Below are 18,526 nucleotides of genomic sequence, written 5' to 3' on the forward strand. Positions count from 1 at the left end.
CACCCACAGGCTGCCAACGTGCGGAAGTCCATCGCATTGAAAGAAGTCTGGCCCCTCAGGAAACCCGAGGTCCATGTCCCAGAAATCGTGCAGTCCATCACCGTTTCCCTACAATGTACTTCGCAGGAAGTGACTGACCAGATCCAATAGTGGAAGGGGCTCTTTTGGTGTCAATGATTTTGATGCTCCTAGATGGACATTATATGTGCTGCTCAAGCGTGGGGTTAACCTCTTCCAGCACTTTCAAAGAACACCAAAGATGGAAGAGAGAGGACAGAAGTGACAGTGAGGTATCGTCTACTGCAGCAGCACTACTCAATGCTGTCACGTTAGGCTGGGTATTTCTCGGATGTGGGGGTGAGGGGCTGTCCTGTGCATTGTGGGACGTTTCACAGCATCCCTGGCTGCTACCCAGTACATGCCAGCTGTACCACCTCCCCGAGTTGTAACAACCAAAACTATCTCCAGACGTTGCCAAATGTCCCTCAGGGGGCAAAACTGTTCCCAGTTGAGAAAAGCTGACTCACAGACAGAAAGAGCAAGTTACAGCAAGAGTCCCTGTGGTACCTAAGCAGGGAACACGGTAGATGTGCGATGTGTTAGTCTGCGCCAGCTGCCATCACCAAGACGTGCATTTTCTCAGATCCAGACGCGGAAGTCTGAGGTCAGGGTAGCAGCAGGGTTGCTGTGTCTCTGTGTCCTCACCTGGTCTCCCCTCTGTGTGCATCTGTCTCTTGATCCTCTTCGCATAAGGACACCAGTCATATTGGAATAGGGTCCACCTTAACGAACTCATTTAAACCTTAATTCGCTCTTTAAAGACCTTCTCTCCAAATACAGTCACATTCTGAGGAACTGGGGGTTAGGACTTCCACATGGGAATTCAGTGTGTGTGTGTGTGTGTGTGTGTGGGGGGGGCACAATTCAGCCATAATAAGAGGTAATTCCCGACCCACCTTCATGACTATACTGTGTCACTAATAACTTCGCTCGCTGTCTTGTAGATTCAGCTTTATTATTTAGACTCAGACTCTCAGCAATGCTCACTCTCTTTACTGCAAAAGAAAGAGCGACCCCCTTGACCGGGACACAAGGAGAAGGAACTGGGCATGTGGGACTCGGTCTCCCACTTTCTGTCATTTGCATCTCCCTGTCAGGCAGAAAGAGGACTTTCTGGTCTCTTCTCTCTTTCCAGGGAGGCTCTGGCACTTCCAATTAGGAATTGATTTGTTTTCCCTACATTTAAAAATAATTCCACCTGAAACTAATATAAAATATTGAATGTCAACTATAATTTTACACACACACACACACACACACACACACACACACACACAAGGTCAGATTTAAATTCTTGAACTCATTCTAGGAAAAGTTTTCCACACCTCATTGCTGAATGTCACTATGGTCACCTTCAAAGAACTCCCTTTGGGAAGCTATGCACCGACACCAGCACCTAGTCCACCCTTCAAAGCAATGTTGGAACTCTTTTTCTGGAATGGCCATCAGAGCTGTCATCTATTACCCGTGATGCCCTCAATGTCATCAAAATGTCTTCCTTTCAGTATTTCCTTTATCTTCAGGTAAAGAAAGAAGTCATTGGGGGCCAGATCAGGTGAGTAGGGGGGTGTTCCAATAGTTATTTGTTTACTGGCTAAAAACTCCCTCATGTACAATGTCTGGTGCACTGTTGTGATGCAAGAACCATGAATTGATGGCGAAAAGTTCAGGTCATTTTCATTTAACTTTTTCACTCAGCCTTTTCAGCACTTGCAAATAGTAAACTTGGTTCACTGTTTGTCCAGTTGGTACAAATTCATTTTGTGCCATGATATCAAATAATCCCTTTGATATCAAAAAAGGTTAGCAACATTGTTGCAACAAGTTCGTGAACTTAATTGTCAGACCTCATATACACACATAGTCACGGGATGCAAAGTACAACATAAGAAATATAACCAATGGTATGGTACTAGCTATGCACAATGTCGGAGGGATCATAGACTTGGGGGGGTATCACTTTGTGAGGGATGTAAATGTCTACTCATTATGTTGTTGTGAAACTAATCATTTAAAATAATAAATAAATAAACAGGGAACATCTTTTAATAGTGAGATTGTCTAATGGACAATCTTTACTTATAAAGGACCCTCTCTGGAGGACTGGCCTTGGAGGGCTACCCCACCACTCACTCAGGCAGAAGGTGAGCCAAAGGCAGTGCAGAAATGATGAATGAGCCTGGCTGTGTTCCAACCCAGACGAGTCCCAAACCAGGCAGAAGAGCTGGATTTGGCCCATGGGCCATAGTTTGCCAACCCCTGCCCTAGAACATTAAATACATTATTTGATTTGTGCAATTTCAATTGACACTAGACTTGGTCAAGTTGAAGTAACGTAAGAGGAAGGTGGAGAACTGACAGACACTCTCCTGTTAACAAAAGCCCATGCATCGCTCTGTTTTCCTCAACCATAACTATGCGTGGATAGACACAAGAATATCTACAACAACAACCATTCGAAAGGGCATTTGACAGTGGATTTCTGTTCCTTGTTTCCCTTTTCTTTTTAATGACCACGTAGCCTCCAGCTCTGGTTTCTAATTTCTTTCCTCATTAAAAGTCCTGTCACCCTTCCCAAGAATAAAGTTGTTCCTTTAAAAATGCCCATCTCATAAAAGGCCTGTGCCCAGAAGGCATAAGATAAATAAGAATGGTTCATGAAATCCCCCTCCAAATAACAGACTTATGAGAAATAAATCTGAACTTTGATTTCAAATCACTCCAAACCAATCATCTTCAAACTTGAGGTGAGTGTCCTCAGAGTGTGTTTTGCAGCGTCCCTGGGCAAACGCTCCACGTTTCTATAGGTGCATTTAAAACACACCTCATCTCTTTCTTGTATTAAAGGGCACAAATCATCAGCAAAGGTCAGGCCACGTGAACTCATCCTATTTCAGCTGGAACATTAGCAGGGAGGTATATGGAAAATCTGCTGATACTAAAAGTTAGAACCCTACCTGTCATCAATCGGGGATGCCTTAGAGGAGCCCTACTTGTGTACAAGAATGCGGGTGCAGCATTGTCACCAATAGGCAACAATGGAAAATAACCCAATGTTCATTAATAGAAGGGTGAATAAACCATGTAGAGGTACACGTGCATATTATAATGTTGGGTTGTTGCTAAAAGGCATGTTGTAGATGGATGTGTACAACATGGAAATAATTCATGATATGCTGTTAAATGGAAAAAGCAAATAAAACATTATATACATATAATTATGTATATATTATATATACATATACATATATAAAGAGGTCATATTTAAACAAAATTTTGCTGTATTTGCATATACTTACTTATTCTATAAATATATATGAATATATGTATGCATCTATCTTCTCTCAGATATACCCACTATATCAAAAATATTTGCCAATATATAGCAATGGACACTATGCAAAGTAGCTTCCCCTGGGAGGAAAGTACATTTAAAAGGCTAGTGTGGGTCCAGAGAAGAATTTTATCTTTCTACTCTATATATTCTTTTATGTTTGATTTTCTTGGAACATTTGTATTGTTAAAGAAAAACAAAGTGAAACCATCTACCCCAAGAGAAAAAAACACTGGAGATGCTTTTTAATAGCATCTGTATTGTTTTTAAAATTACAAAGTTTTGCTGTTAAAAAACAAAACAAAACAAACAAACAAACGAAAAACCAGTAAAGCATGAAGCTGTCATGTTCCCTATCTCCCTTCAATCCTTCTCAGGACTCCAGGGTTACCAGCTACAAACGATTCAATGTGCATCCTGAAGGATCTTTTTTAAATAAAATTGGGGAAAATGTTTCTTGGGAAAGACCAACTTCCTGAATGTACAAACGGACTCCGTCCTAAGAAGTCTGGCTCCGTAGCAGAGGCGGGAGCCAGTATAGGAACCACGTGTTCTGCACACCCCAGGTCTGGTCAGGAGGACCGTGCATCTTCCCCTATCACTGAAGATGGCAGAACGCTAGGCTGAGGTGTTTCCAGGAACTTGAGTGAACGACAACGCTTAGTGCCAATTGACAGTGAAAACATTATTCCGCGCCACCATGGAACACCCAGGTGACGGCTCACACTCCAAACCTTTGAATTATGGCTGGCCATGTGAAGGTATGTTTCAGGCAAAGATAAGTCATGGGAAATGTGTTAACAGCTCCACATACAGCTAATTTGGAACTGCAGAGCCGGCATGAGACAGAACGGGAAGCATTTCAGGAAGGGGCGTCCTAGCCTGAAACTGTGCCAAAGGCAGGCAATGACTGCTTGAGAAACACACATATTTATTTCACATTAAAAACAAAATGTCTGGGTGTGACTCAGGGGGTTAATTTAGCAACGATCACAGAAATGGCTCAGGAACCATGCCCAACCCGGGAAGGAAGCTCAGTGGCAAGAAGGCACACACACACACGCACATGCACACGCATGCACACACACACATACACACACACAGGCACACACACACACACGCACGCACACACACATGCACGCACATGCACACATGCACACGCGCACACACACGCACACACACGCACACATAACACACGCACACACATACGCACACGCACACGCACGCACACACACGCACAATCACACATTTCCTCAATGGCTAGTCCTCTCATAGGAAGGAAATGAAGCCAGTTTGGAGAATAATTTCATAATAACTGACTTCCTTTTCTGAAAGTGTTTACTTCTCAGGCCTGCCTAGGCAGATTGAGAATAACATCTCCTCTTTTAAAAAATCTCTTCACTTTGCTCTTTCTGTTGGTGTTTGTGCCAAGAGTATCTTATTCCGCGTCTAAATTTAGCCCAAACTTAACTTGGATCAAGGATGGGATTGTAGCATTTTCTATCCTTGTAGGAAACAAAGGTAACCTATTGTGGGTCAGCAGGTTCATATGTCCAGCTAAATAACTAAGGAAGAAAAGCCATTATCTCTCTCACAATATTATTTGCCCCTTTCTATGCCCATGATCATAGCCAGTTTTCACCCATAACTTTTTAGGTATCGGTACTGTGGAATTTAAGAAATTTGTATTTCCGCCAATGCTCTATTGCTGTAGTCATCAGAACAGTTTTGTTGTTGTTTCAAATAAAAACATCAATTCAAACTGGCTTAAGCAAAAAAGGAATGTTTTGGTTCAAATACGTGAAAAATAGAAGGATACTTCTGGATTTTGGCAGCGCTATCTTCAGGGGCTCAGTGCTCAGGCCTACTGCTACATGCTTTCTACACGGGCCACATCCCCAGGGAAGCATAGAAATGGTCAACAATTCCAGTCTCAACATCCTCAGTACCCAACACTTCTCAGTAATTGTTCTAAGACAGAATCTCATTGGCTGGATTTGGGTCACATGCTCACCTCACAGCCAGTGCCTATGGTTGGGAGATGGCGCTTTGCCAATTGGCCAGGATTCAGCGCCATACCCAACTCTAGAGCTAGACAAGCAGTAAGCCCCCTGCAAGTGTCGGGAGCAGGGGGATGAGAGAGAGGGGGGTTCCCTAAGGAAAACAGAGTTATATCACCAGAGGAAGGAGAAATGCTGGAAAGGTGAAAACTTAATTTGTAAGTCATTGCTTCGTAAGTCGTCCTCATAAGAAGGATTGATCTACACTCCCCAAGGTCAGTAACCAAAGTCCTTCGTGAAGATCAACACTGGTGTGAATTCTAGTTGTGAATTCTGCTGAAACACCAGCAGGACATTGAGAAGAGGGTCGAGAACTGCGCTGGTCAAGACAATCGCTCCTAACCACAGGCAGATATTTACATTTTAAGTAATCAATGTTAGATAAAATTGAAACTGCAGTTTCTTGGTCGCACTAAGTTGAGTTAAAGCTCAGCAATTGCCTGTTACCTTATTGGACAGTGAAGATACGGAGCGTCTCCGTCATTGCAGAAAGTTCTACAGGACAGTGCTATTCTAGAGCCTTCTTTCCCCCCCCCCCCACCCCAAATTAAAAAATGGAGAGGGTCATTTGACTGGGCTAGGAAGGGCCAAGTGACCTTTCAAAGGTCCCTCAGGCTAAAAAACTATAGTAACAGTTATTGATGAAAAAAAAAAATGCCTAAGTGGGAAAAGTTATGGTTTTTCCCCAAACACAAAAAAATAAGTAAGTCAGAAAGGAAGAATTCTTTCTTTTCTTTGTCAGAAAGAGACAAAGAGCATAAATAAAAGCGAAAACAATGCTGGGTAACTAAATCAAATGCTAGTTGCATTGAAAGACTCTTATTTTTCTTCCCTGCCCTCCCCCATCCGAAACTTTGCAATGATGAGGGATAAGCAGTATTTGCTCGATACTTTATTTCCAATGGTCAGTAGAATGAATTTTGTTGTGTGCAAAGTTGAGCTGAGATATATGTGATGCTAGGAACAAAATCCAAACTCATGACAGAGGCTCCGATCTCAGCTTTTCCCTCCAACATTCAGGCTTTCATCCCCCCTCTGCAGGTTTCGGTGCCACAGCCTTCACTTAGATCTTCAGTGTCTTTTCACGTGCTGTTCCCTCAGCATAGAACACGCTTCCTGGACTTCTCATGCTACAGGTCTTTGCGTCAACTTCCTACCACCAGAGAATGTTTCTCATCACCGTTGACACACACATTGTTCTTCATCACAATATGCTACTCATTTATTCATAATGCTTCAATCTCCACATAATTTTGTTTACTCCACCCCCGCCCCCTTGCCATATCCAAGTAGAACGTAAATTCCATGGGGGCAGGGTTCATGTCTGTCTTAATTCCTGTTGTTGCCACAGTACTGAGTGGACAGTCAATAAGTGTTTATGGGATGAATGAAAGAACGGACAGAGGAAGTGAAATGTGGGATTGCGCTCAGCAAGGCGGCCGGCCGTACTTCTCAGTGACTGTCCTAAGACATGGGCCACCAAGGTGTTGCCTGTGCCATTACCATTAGGAAACACAGACTCAGGTATGTTAGGTTTTGCCTCTAGGTTAGGCCATTTCCCAAAGTGCCATGCTTGACCACTGTACACACACAGCCAGGCCAAAAGGAGGCAATCGCGGATGCTCTGGGGTCCTGCTTCATTCGTCCTCTAGCTCTGGTCATAAAAGTGAGATGGAGGGTTAGAATGCTCACATGGCAGACTTTCAGGACTTACAGAGTTTGGGGTGACTAGAGAACTCCCACTTTCCCCTCTCCCAATGCAAAGCCTGGGAGGTGGGAAAAATGCACATATATTCCGGATGACATTACGAGTGATTAATAAGGTCAACCAAGTCCAGTTTATCATGTTTCCCAGCATCCTGACAGCATTACATCTGCTACCTCATCTTCCTGATGGCCACTGTAAAGAAACTTGCAGATTCTTCTCTATTCAGATCTCATGAATATTTGGAACCATAGGATATATCCAAACACTCAGCACAGGTTCTTGAACACAGCAGGCACTCAAATATACAAATTAAATACATGAATTTCAGAAGATCTTTTTCAAACATAGCAAAAGATAACTGGCTAGTCTCACCCACTTCGGTGTATACATATTTAAAGATTTAGGATTTGTTTGTAATCCCTCGGGCAATTGGGGAATGACAAACATCGATCACGCTAAAATAGGCAAATATTCCAATTAAAAAATAAATTCTAAAACAGACCTGATATTTTGATGGGAAGCAGAACAGACAATGAAACACATGATTGGTGAGACACTAGAAAATAAAATAATCATGGACGAGTAAGAGTCAACCATAGTTCTTTTACGAAGAAAGTTCCCCCAAGCTAAACTCATTTCTTTGGTGGCAAGAATCCAAAGTCAACAGGCTAGAGAAGCCGGAAGTCATGTATGTACCTGCCATCACGCCTGTGAAATCTCCATGAATAAGATAGAAGAAGATACATGCAGATACTGTTTGTGGGTTGAATGGCTGTGCCAAAGAGCGCTGATGAAATGGATTGATCTTTACCAGCAGGGTTAACCCCAGTGATGAGCTGTACGTAGGTCTCTACCCCGACCCTGTCTGGGTCAATTGTTTTACCAGTAACTTTGCTTCTCACTAACAGGAGCCAATTGTGATAAACCATCTATTGATCACTTCATTTCTGCAACTAACAGTTATTGAACATTTTCCATGTGATACACACTGAGTGGAGGTCCTTCGGTTAACAAAGATAAATAGGAGAGTTTCTGCCCCAAAGAAGCTCAGTGTAGGAGTGGAGGAGAAAGTGATCTGACATTTCGATACGTCCTCATGGCACACTCCTGGTATATTTCAGGGCCTCGATAAATGCCTATGGAATGTACGTGGATATTCCACCTGACGCTTTCTCTTTGCACATCTATAGGCAGCGGAGAACTTTCTTTCCTCTCTTCCTCTACCTCCATTTGGAGAACTCCTACTTATCCTTCAGGTTCTAGCTTAGATGTCATCTTTTTCAGTAATTTTTTTTTTTTTTTTTTTTGGACTCACCCGACACCCATCCCAGGCAAGGAGGCACTCACTTCTCCTCGCTTCTACAGCAGCAGGACCCTGGCAACAGTGGTTTGTATTTTGCGATTGCTTCTTTACTTGCCTGTCTCCCTGACTAGACCCTGTGCCCCGAGAGTCACTATCTTATCCATTTTGTATATCTAGAATTCAACCTACTGAGTGGCCTGTCACAGAGACCCAACACATATTATTGAATGTCAAGTTGAGTGCAGTATATGGCACCAGGGCTGAAGTTTGATGAGATGAATTTCACAGTTTCTTCCAACTCTAAGATTTTCTTTGGAGAAGAATTAAATATGATTTCAACCCTTAAACAAAGTGATTGTCAGAGCATAGTCGGGAAAGAGGCCATCCTGGTGAGCCATGAAACTCTCCAAAAATTCAAACCTTTTCTTATGTTCTGATGGGCAAGTGACTGTAATTCCACTGTCTGTGACATTATGGTCCCTTACATACTATTTGCTAATATTTAGCATCTAACTGAATTAGTACGGCTTACTAAACATTTGTGATAACAAACCAACATGAACACATTACCAGTTTACTGAGGACTAAAGTTCAGTATTTCCACCAGGTCATGATTCCACCAAACAGTGAAAGTATTATGTATCACTCCCTACGTATCAGGTTCTTTGCAAAATGTTCTTTTGGTATTACTTTATCTAACTACAACTCTATGCAATTTTTATTTATTATTACCCACATTTTACAAAGGAGAACACCGAGATATCAGAAAGCTCAGTCACTTTTCTGAGTTAACTCAGCCCGTAGGAGACAGAGTCCAATTTGGACTTTAGGCTCCAAAGCCCTGCTTTTAACTTCTACACCACACACATCTTAGCCTTTGTAGAGTTGTACAGCTTCAGGAGAAGATGAGATGGGTGGACAAAGTGGGCTGAGGTTGAAAATAAAAGTCAGAGACGAATGAGCTTCAGTCTAGAGGTGGGGGTGAGGTGCGGCAGGAGTGGGGAGGAAGGTGTCTACTTATTAGGAAAGTACACACACACAGAGAGAGAGCAAGAGAAAGTGGGAAAAAAAAGGATTATCTTAACTAAATGTTTGAAAAATATGGTTTAACACAAGACATGCAAATGCTAAAACCCTGCTACAGAATATTTTCTTAAACACAAATAAATGATCTTTTCAGACAAAAATATTTTAACTAAAAAATTCAGTGTGAGTTCTCTGAATCACTTAACTCTCGGGACTGATTAAATAGATTACTTTCTCCCCCAATTACCTGGGCTTCAAATTTATGGCTAATTTGCCCCCTTTACTTCTAAAATAAAATGCAGGACCCCCCAGCCCCCATTTGCGATTTGATCAAAATCATCATGATGAATATTTTTAAGGCATTGTCGGACGTGGTTGTGTTGATTTTTAATAATAGTCCCCAACTCATCAACAGGTGATTTAGTTCAAAAATGGGAAACTGTAAAGTTTAATGCTCTGTTTGGTTTATTTTCTTATTCATTGGGAAGATGGAAAGTCAACTCTTAGGCAGAGAGTTAGGAAGACGTATCCTTTAAAATCAAATCTTGAAGGGTGGCGTGGCGTATGGCAGCTCTGCTCCCAGGGACCACAGGCTGTTAGCATCGTCTGGCAGGAATCTCTGATCCTCTCTATGCAATGGAGAGACTGTGGTCCTCTGTTCACCTTGCACCAAGGCTGCGACTTCACCGAAATGCCCTCCCTCTCAATTGTGTTTATAACCTACTAACCACAAACCTTGCAGAGGAAGAGAGGGTTTGAGTTCTCCGTTCCAATGCAGGACCTTATTTGGTTTTACTCCAGTCAATAAGTCCATGGAGGCAGTGGGCCACTGTCGAACTGCATGGAAGGCGAGGTTGTTGAGAAAACGAACAATTCCTTCTAAAGTCATGTACGACCTACCTTGTCCGCATACCACCCAGTCCAGAATGACTACAGTTGTCACTGGATTTTCAAGTGTTTTTTCAAAGGAATACATGTATTTACTTGGTATGAAAATATCATTGGTTATGATAGCAAGAGTCAAAAGGTAATTTGTCAGAGTCCTCCATCTGCCTTCAAAAAGAAAAATAAAGTAATGAAAACCATCTTGAAGGTACAACTACAGAGACAATGAAAAGATCAATAGTTATGAGGGAATGGTGATGGGGGGAGGGAAAGATAAATCGGCAGAACACAGGATTTTTAGGGCAGCGAAAAGCCTGTATATGATACTATAAAGTATCAACTCCAAACGTGAACCTTCATGGAAACTACGGACCTTGGGTGACTGTGACGCTAAGGCAGATTCCTCAATGAAAACAACTGTACCACACGGGTGGGGGGTGTTGATAATGGGGGGGCGCTGTGCACGTTTGTGGCCTGGGGGTGTATGGGAAATCTCTGTACCTTCCTCTTACGTTTGCTGTGGTCCTGAAACTGCAAATGCAGTTTTAAACAGCAAAAAATGAACCTAAAAGAAGAAAGCCTGTTTAAAAATCTTGATTCCCCTTCCACATTGATACAGAAAAAAGTGGGAACAGATATTTTAGCAGCATGCTCTCCTCTAACCTCCAAAAACAACTGCCTTGCAAAAATGTTTCCAATTTGATTTCTGATTAAACCTATGAAGTGTTCATTACAGGCTATTTAGAGAATAAAGACCCACCAAGCCAAAGAAAACAACACTTCTCATATATTTTGGTGTATGTATATATATACATTTTCTTAACAAAGCAGATTCCAACTATCCTTTTTTTTTTTCCTTTTAGTAAAAATAAGGTCATACTGAGTTTGGACACCTCCCCACCAATTTAGCTATACGTTATGTGCCTTTTTCTGTGCCACTGACAATTGTTCTATCATCATTTTTAATGGACTTCAGGCTCCACATTCAAAAACTCCACAAGGCTTGATACAAAGGATCTTCTCAACTTAACATTTGTTACATGATGAGTAAATAAACGAATGATGATTCTAGTGTAGGGTTATTCCATGTTTGATTTCATCAATCCCATGCTATAGGCCATTTGGGCAATTTTCAGCTTTTTCTGCTATCATGAACAACCCTGTCGTGAACACCCTCATAGCAAAGCTTGGCACACACTCCACATTATCTCCTTGGCATAAATCCCATCAAGGAAAAGGAAGGCACGTGGTGCGTCTACTAAAGGCTATTATCAAAGTTGAAATTTAACAAATGGCAAAGAGAAAGTGAAAACAGGTGATGGAGCTACACAAAACCCTGCATGTAAAAGAAGAGCCCCGCCACAGAAGTACTGCGACTCAGATCCCAGCAACGCAAATGACAGCGACCGTCAGGGGGGCAGAAACCGAAAACACGCGCACACAGGCGCACACAGGCGCACTGCCTCCGAGTACAGCCTGTTGTGCTCCCTGTTTCTTTCTTTTTTTTAAATTTATTTTTAAAATTTATTGGGGTGACAACTGTTAGTAAAGTTACACAGATTTCAGGTATACAATTCTGTAATACATCATCTATAAATCCCATTGTGTGTTCACCACCCAGAGTCAGTTCTCCTTCCATCACCATATATTTGATCCCCCTTACCTTCATCTCCCACCCCCCACCCCCCTTGGGGGGGTGCTCCCTGTTTCTTAACCAAAAACTTAACCGCCCAGGAAGATAAGACCTATTCTTGTGACAATTTGTCGACTTGTCATCGTCCGGAGAGATGTTAAGTTCAAGATCCCTTTTCTAGTGGAGAGAACACAGGTTTTTCCTCTTTCTGAACTCTTTCCCTTCCCTCCCTTAGCACCCATCACCTTCCAGTCCATAAATTTTATTAGGAAAAGATTTCTTATCTCATTAGGATAACACTCATTATCTGGATGAGTTTTATCTGGAAATAAATTAAATATTTTTTCCTTATTTCTAAGATAATGTAACCTCTCACCTACCACAGGTTTTAACGTGTCTGTAATCAGGGTCTTGAAGAATCAATGTAAGGATTTCATGTAGAATTTCTTTCCTTTTCAATTAAAAAAATATATAAATTGATGGTGTGTCTTGCTCCTGATACATTTTAGAATCAAGCATGTGTAATGGTTGCTTGGTAGTTTGGGGATGTTTTGGAACACGGTTATATTGTTTTGAGTGATACTTAAATTGCTCTAATAAATTCCAGGCCGGACTCTTTTGTCAATTCATCAGTGCCATCCCTCTGCCTAACATTTTGCTACAAACTGGGTTCAATTGTAATTTGTCAACTCTAGCACCCGTTGCTATGACAAATAGCTACGGTCTGCTTAATCTTTTGAACGTAATAGCATTCTGCTACTTTGATAAATCTATTGTGTCGTGGTTTACATATGCTTTGGGGAAAAATTTTATTGGGATATTTTACACTAAATTATCTCTAGTCTACACTAACAAAGCAAGGGGAGGAAGGCCGATGCTGAGGGTAACTTCCGAATGTCTCAACACTGCCAAGTGAAATTAGCTCTCCAGGGCACAAGCTCTGATGCCAGACCACTTAGTTTCAAATCATGGATCAACGTTTACTAACTTGGGTCACTGACCAAACTTCCTAAGCCCTGGTTTTTCTCATCGGTAAAACAAAGGGAGTAATCTGAACCATCCTCTCAAAGGTGAGCATATTCAGGGTGATAATTCTTAGCACAGTGTGTGGCACATGAAAAAGAACCTGGACGTTGTTGCAATGATTACATGTAATTATTACATGAAACCTCTCTAGGTCAGTGTTCATACAGCACATTTTTCATAATTGTTGAAAAATGGCTGGATTTTGGAAGGTTTCTACTGTGAATGCCAAAATAAATAAAACTAGCAGGGGGAGTCTGGTGTCAGTAGAGGTGGCCAGGTCCCCAGTGGCTGCTCCCTAGGAGGCACCACCCTCTGCATTGTTATCCAAACAAGGCTAATGTGATTGCAGAAGTGGGTACTTACTGACCTCAGCTACCAATTTGAAACTGGCTGTAAATTGTCCCTCTCGCTCTTAACACACGGGATGTTTCTACTTGGGGAAAATGCATGGGCTGCAGTTTTCAGCAATACATTCTCAAAAAGTCAATTTCACCTTTTGGCAGCTCTGAAAGAACCCAGATTACTTGAAGTATAATAGCTCTGAATAAGGGCGATAGTTAAAACGAAGGGAGAAGGAAGAAGCAGGAAAGAGTGACAAGCAGTTGTTTTCAATAATAGGAAAAGTAACACAACAGGAAAAGAGTTCTCCGGTATTATATTTATAGCGAAATGATTAAAAGTTTTTTTTTTAAGTTCTAATTCCTTACAGTGCAAAGAACCATAGTGTTCCATGATAAAAAATTGAAACAACACAATGCCCTGCTGACTTAGAGATAAATGAAACATCAAAACTGTGGTAAATATTTAAGGTGTCTGACAGGCTATCTTGGCATTAAAACATTCCATTTCCTGCCTCTCTCTCTCTCTCTCTCTCTCTCTCTCTCTCTCTCTCTCTCTCTTGCCCTCCTTCCCTCTCTCCCTCCCTCTCTGACTCTCTCTCTGAATATCTCTTTGTTGCTGAATCTCTATCTCTGAATTTCTCTCTTTCCCTGAATATCTATATCTATCTCTCTCTCCATCCATCCATCCATCATCTTTCTGTCTCAATTTCTCTCTATCTCCAAATCTCTTCAAAAGCATCCCATATATAAAAATATCCCTAAATATTGAATGATATGCAACTAATGAGAAAAAGATAATTGAGGCCAATTTGTGGAGGGAAATTGTATGTGGGAATTAACGTTGAGAAGGGAGCAGTGGGGGTACAGAGAGCATTTTAATTTTCCTTGTGAAGAAGAAGAGGGGAAATTATAAATAAACCCTAAGGAAAGGACCTCAGACACTCAATCGACTATAGGTTGTGTAATATAATCCCCAAGATGCCTTTGCATTTACAAATAAATTTGACTCCAATTTAGTTGAACAGTTTTTCAGAGAGATAATTATATCCACCACACTTAAGCAATTCGGAGTGAGGATATTGAGTTGGGGAAGGGGGGCAGTCAGCAAAGCATTTCTGGAAATTGATCTAAATAAAGCAGGTGAACATTCTGATTTGAAACCCAGAGCAGAGACCCCTGCATAGTTGTATCTGTCTGAGTGCTGAGTTTTGCAATCAATTTATAGTCAAAAGAAAACACTATCATGGTAGGAAGCGAACCGATCTGTGTACGCACATCTCAGAATATTTAAGTAGAGTTGTGGGTGTCTTTATTTTTTCATTCGGAATGGCGGCATGTGTGGTGTATAAACTACCCAGCCATCGTTGGGTACCAGATGATAAAGCGAGCTCATGAAAGGCGTGGGGATGCACACCGAGCTCCAAAAGGAACCATTCCCTCCTCCTTCAGTAATTAAGCATTCGAACCAATAAACACCTTGGTCGGAATGATTTTATGACAAATGACCGAGAGCATATCAACCGTAAAACTCAGTTCGGCAGAAATCCCACAAGCTCAGGGAGCTCAATCAGTGTGGAGCAGACAGCAGACTCGGCAGTGGCAGCATTCTCTCACTCTGAGCTGCATAAATCCAGCGAGGCCAGAATTGCTCCACTAACTTTGACACAAGAAATGAGCGAGGAGGGGGATGGAGGTGGGGGCAGGCAGGCCCAGGATGGGAAGAAGGAAAAGGGAGGAAGAAAAGAGATTGCATTTCTCCTCCCCCCTTTTGATCTGCTGCTGCTTCTAAGTACAGGAGTTGGTGAAGAAACCAAATTGCCCTGTGTCTGTTAAGACAGATACACAAATATGCAAAGGCAAGAAGTAAACAGACAAAGAAACATGGCACAGAGGCTGCAAGGGGAGATGTGGGGCGATGGCAAGATGATTCTGCCACCAACATGGTCCCTGAAGCATCCATGAGTAAAAGGATGGATGCTCAGGAAAAGCACAGTCTTTAACTCAGTCTATGAGCTACCCATGTGGTTGTTAACTGCTGTACTATATTTTCCCAATATTTTATAATGAATATTTTTAAACCTGCAGCAAAGTTGAAATAATTTTACAGCACAAACCTAGACACCGACCATCTGTAACCTACTATTAGCACTTGACTATACTTGCATAACCCCAGATCTTTCCACCACTCATCCGCCTATCCATTTATCAACCCCTCTTATGTTGGGTGCATTTCAAAGTAAGTTTCAGACATCACCACCATTCCCCCTCCATATGTTAGAATGCATGACATTAACTCAAGTTCAATATTAGTATTTTTATGGCACTGTTTCCTGACTCTATTATGTGACAACTGTTAAATAGTTAAAATAAAATGTGAAATTTGGACAGATTTCCAAAAGGAACACACATTTGATTAAAACGTGCATCGTTCCATCTCCAAAGCAACCAAATTAAATTGTGATGCATCCACAGTCTAACGACACATTGCCGAGAGGGAGCTAAAGATTCTCTGGCAGAATAGAGAAACTCAACTATCGGATTCTATAAAATAGTGAGCAGAGCAGCTCAAAGAAAAGATAGAACCCTAATCTAGTGAAGGAAAAAATTAGAGCAGAAATAAAGTTTGGTGATTTGATCACCAGCATGAAAGAGAGCACGTTAGGAAGCAGTGGGTGACGAGGGGTAGGACAGAACCAAATCAAGGGATGGTGCGTGCCTTGGATGAAATGGATACACACAAAGGTGTGTGTTCGACACCTGTCACTTATATTCCAGGGCCGGGGTCTGGAAGGACATTATGGTGAGACGACATGAAAAGCCTAAAGCTTACAAAATTCAGTGGAGAGTATCACCCTCATCCTGAGCAAACATGGCAAAGAATATTGCTTCCAGCTGAGAGCAAGGGCTAGCTATGGAGAGTACCATCTTGGATCTCAAAACCCTACACATATTTAAAAAACGTGAAATTCTGTGAAAAACGGTGGCCCATTCCTTGGTTCGTTCTCCTGACTGTTCTCACGTGGACATATTAATGAGACTCAGACCCTTCCATTTCATCCAATAAGGCCAGTTATTAGAGGTTTGGAGCGCATCCAGATTTCACTTCAATCTGTCACTTCAATGTTATAGATGACAAATCAATAGTCTTAATACTTTTCCATCTTAATGTTTTCTGATGAACACAGCCAGCCCGTCCTGCAAGAAATATGCAGATTGCTAACGCTCCCCTTTGAACATAATGGAATGCAAAACACAGGTTTTATGGTCGATGTAGGCAAGTGGGTCACTGGAGTAGGTGGACGCCCGGCAGGAGTTAGAGAAATTAACACCTTCCTGATGCGGAAAGCAGTAGTAACTTGTTCCTGCGTCACCTATTCCAACTGGGATCCTATTAAAGTGCTTGATTTGAGGGCAAGGACATAAAATCTCAATTAAAAATATTGTTTGCTAAATCCTGGACTCACGCTGGCACCGTGGAAATTTCATAGAAACCAGCAGCGCATCTCCATCTAAAATTCAATTATGTAAGCCCAAGATTGTACCTGGTCGGAGACAACTTCATTATAAAAATAATAACAAGTGGGTTACAATAATCACCCATTCTTCACGAGGTCAGGGGACAGTAAACGGTGTAGATTCCATATCCAGGCCTGCCGCCGCGGGCTGCATCAGCGCACGCATTTTAAGGAGCAAGCCAGAGACAGCCAATGGACTAAAGAAACAAAGCACTATTATTTGTCTTGCACTGCAAGACAAATAAACTTCACACTCCCAAATCAGGTGACAGAGGAAGTACTATCTGTTCTACATTTGTGGTGTTTTACCAAGCTAGAGACTCGGTAACCATTTCCTTTACAGATGAGGCAAACAGTGGTTAGACATTTATATAATTTACAAAGTGACCCCCTGCCTAGTCTAGTACCCACCTGGCACCATATACCGTTATTACCATATTACTGACTATGTTCCCTATGCTGTACTTTACATCCCTGTGACTATTTTGTAACTGCCAATTCGTACTTATAATCCCTTCACCTTTTTCACCCAGTTCCCCTCTGGCAACCATTGGTTTGTTCTCTGCGTCTATGAGTCTGTTTCCATTTCGTTTGCTCATTTATTTTGTTTCTTAGATTCCACATAAAAGTGAAATCATATGGTATTTGTCTTCCTCTGTCTGACGTATTTCACTTAGCATAATACCATCTAGGTCCATCCATGTTGTCACAAATGGTAAGATTTCATTCTTTTTTATGGCCCAGTAACATTCCTTTGTCTATAGGTACCATATCTTCTTTATCCAATCTATCAGTAACCACTACGCTGTGCCCTTGAAACTAATATAATATTGAACGTCAAATGTAATTGAAAACCTAAACAAAAATAAAAAATAAATAAAGGTCTAAAACATGAGGGCCAAGAGTTGCTTCAGCATAAACTAGACATAGGAAATTAGGATGTTTAGTTATCCATCTATCAAGTTTCCAAGAATATGGACCACGTCCCTTCAGGGCACTTCCTACCTCACGTTGCTTTGGCTAGCACATCTTCCAAATGCATCTTTGGTCCACCCGCTTCTCTGATTTGGGCCACTACTTCTCGCCTATACCACTGAAATATTCCCCCTTAGTCATATTTCCCGTCCATTCTACAATCAGCAAAGGTGATCTTCTAACAATACATATCAGAGCGTGATACCCTCCTACTTAAAACTCTCCATTTCTTCCCACTGTGTTTTAAATACAGTGTCAACTCCCAACCTGAACATCCCCCAAAAGCCCAACTTGTGACTTTCTATTCAGCTCCATTTCCTGCGGGGTCGGCCTCTGACTCATCCTCTGTGCTTGGCACCATTGTCCCTTCTTAGTTCTTTCCCACACCAAGGCCTTTGCACCTGCTATTTCTTTCTAAAATATCCTGTCTTCTGTGTAACCAGCTGGATCTCTGCTTCGATGGTCCTTCTCAAAGAGGCGAGTGGATCTGAAGCAAATGCCACAGTACCTTCCACTAGTGCCCGTTACTTCAGCACGCTGGTGTCTTCACAACACCCATCCCCGTTGACATTACGTATATTTGTGTGCTTATGTTTTTCCTGTTTCTGTCACTGAAATAATGATCCCATGAAGGCAAATGCCAATTTCTCACACACTACT

General features: G+C 41.8%; 1 protein-coding gene across 33 annotated transcripts in view; it reads right to left on the minus strand.

The window, feature by feature from the left end:
- RBFOX1 (RNA binding fox-1 homolog 1) overlaps positions 1-18,526 on the minus strand; it is a 1,997,160-nt gene that overhangs the window by 796,188 nt on the left and 1,182,446 nt on the right. The gene's annotated exons all lie outside the window — the stretch shown is intronic.

Source organism: Rhinolophus sinicus, linkage group LG18, assembly GCF_036562045.2.
Source record: "Rhinolophus sinicus isolate RSC01 linkage group LG18, ASM3656204v1, whole genome shotgun sequence".
Lineage (NCBI taxonomy): Eukaryota > Metazoa > Chordata > Mammalia > Chiroptera > Rhinolophidae > Rhinolophus > Rhinolophus sinicus.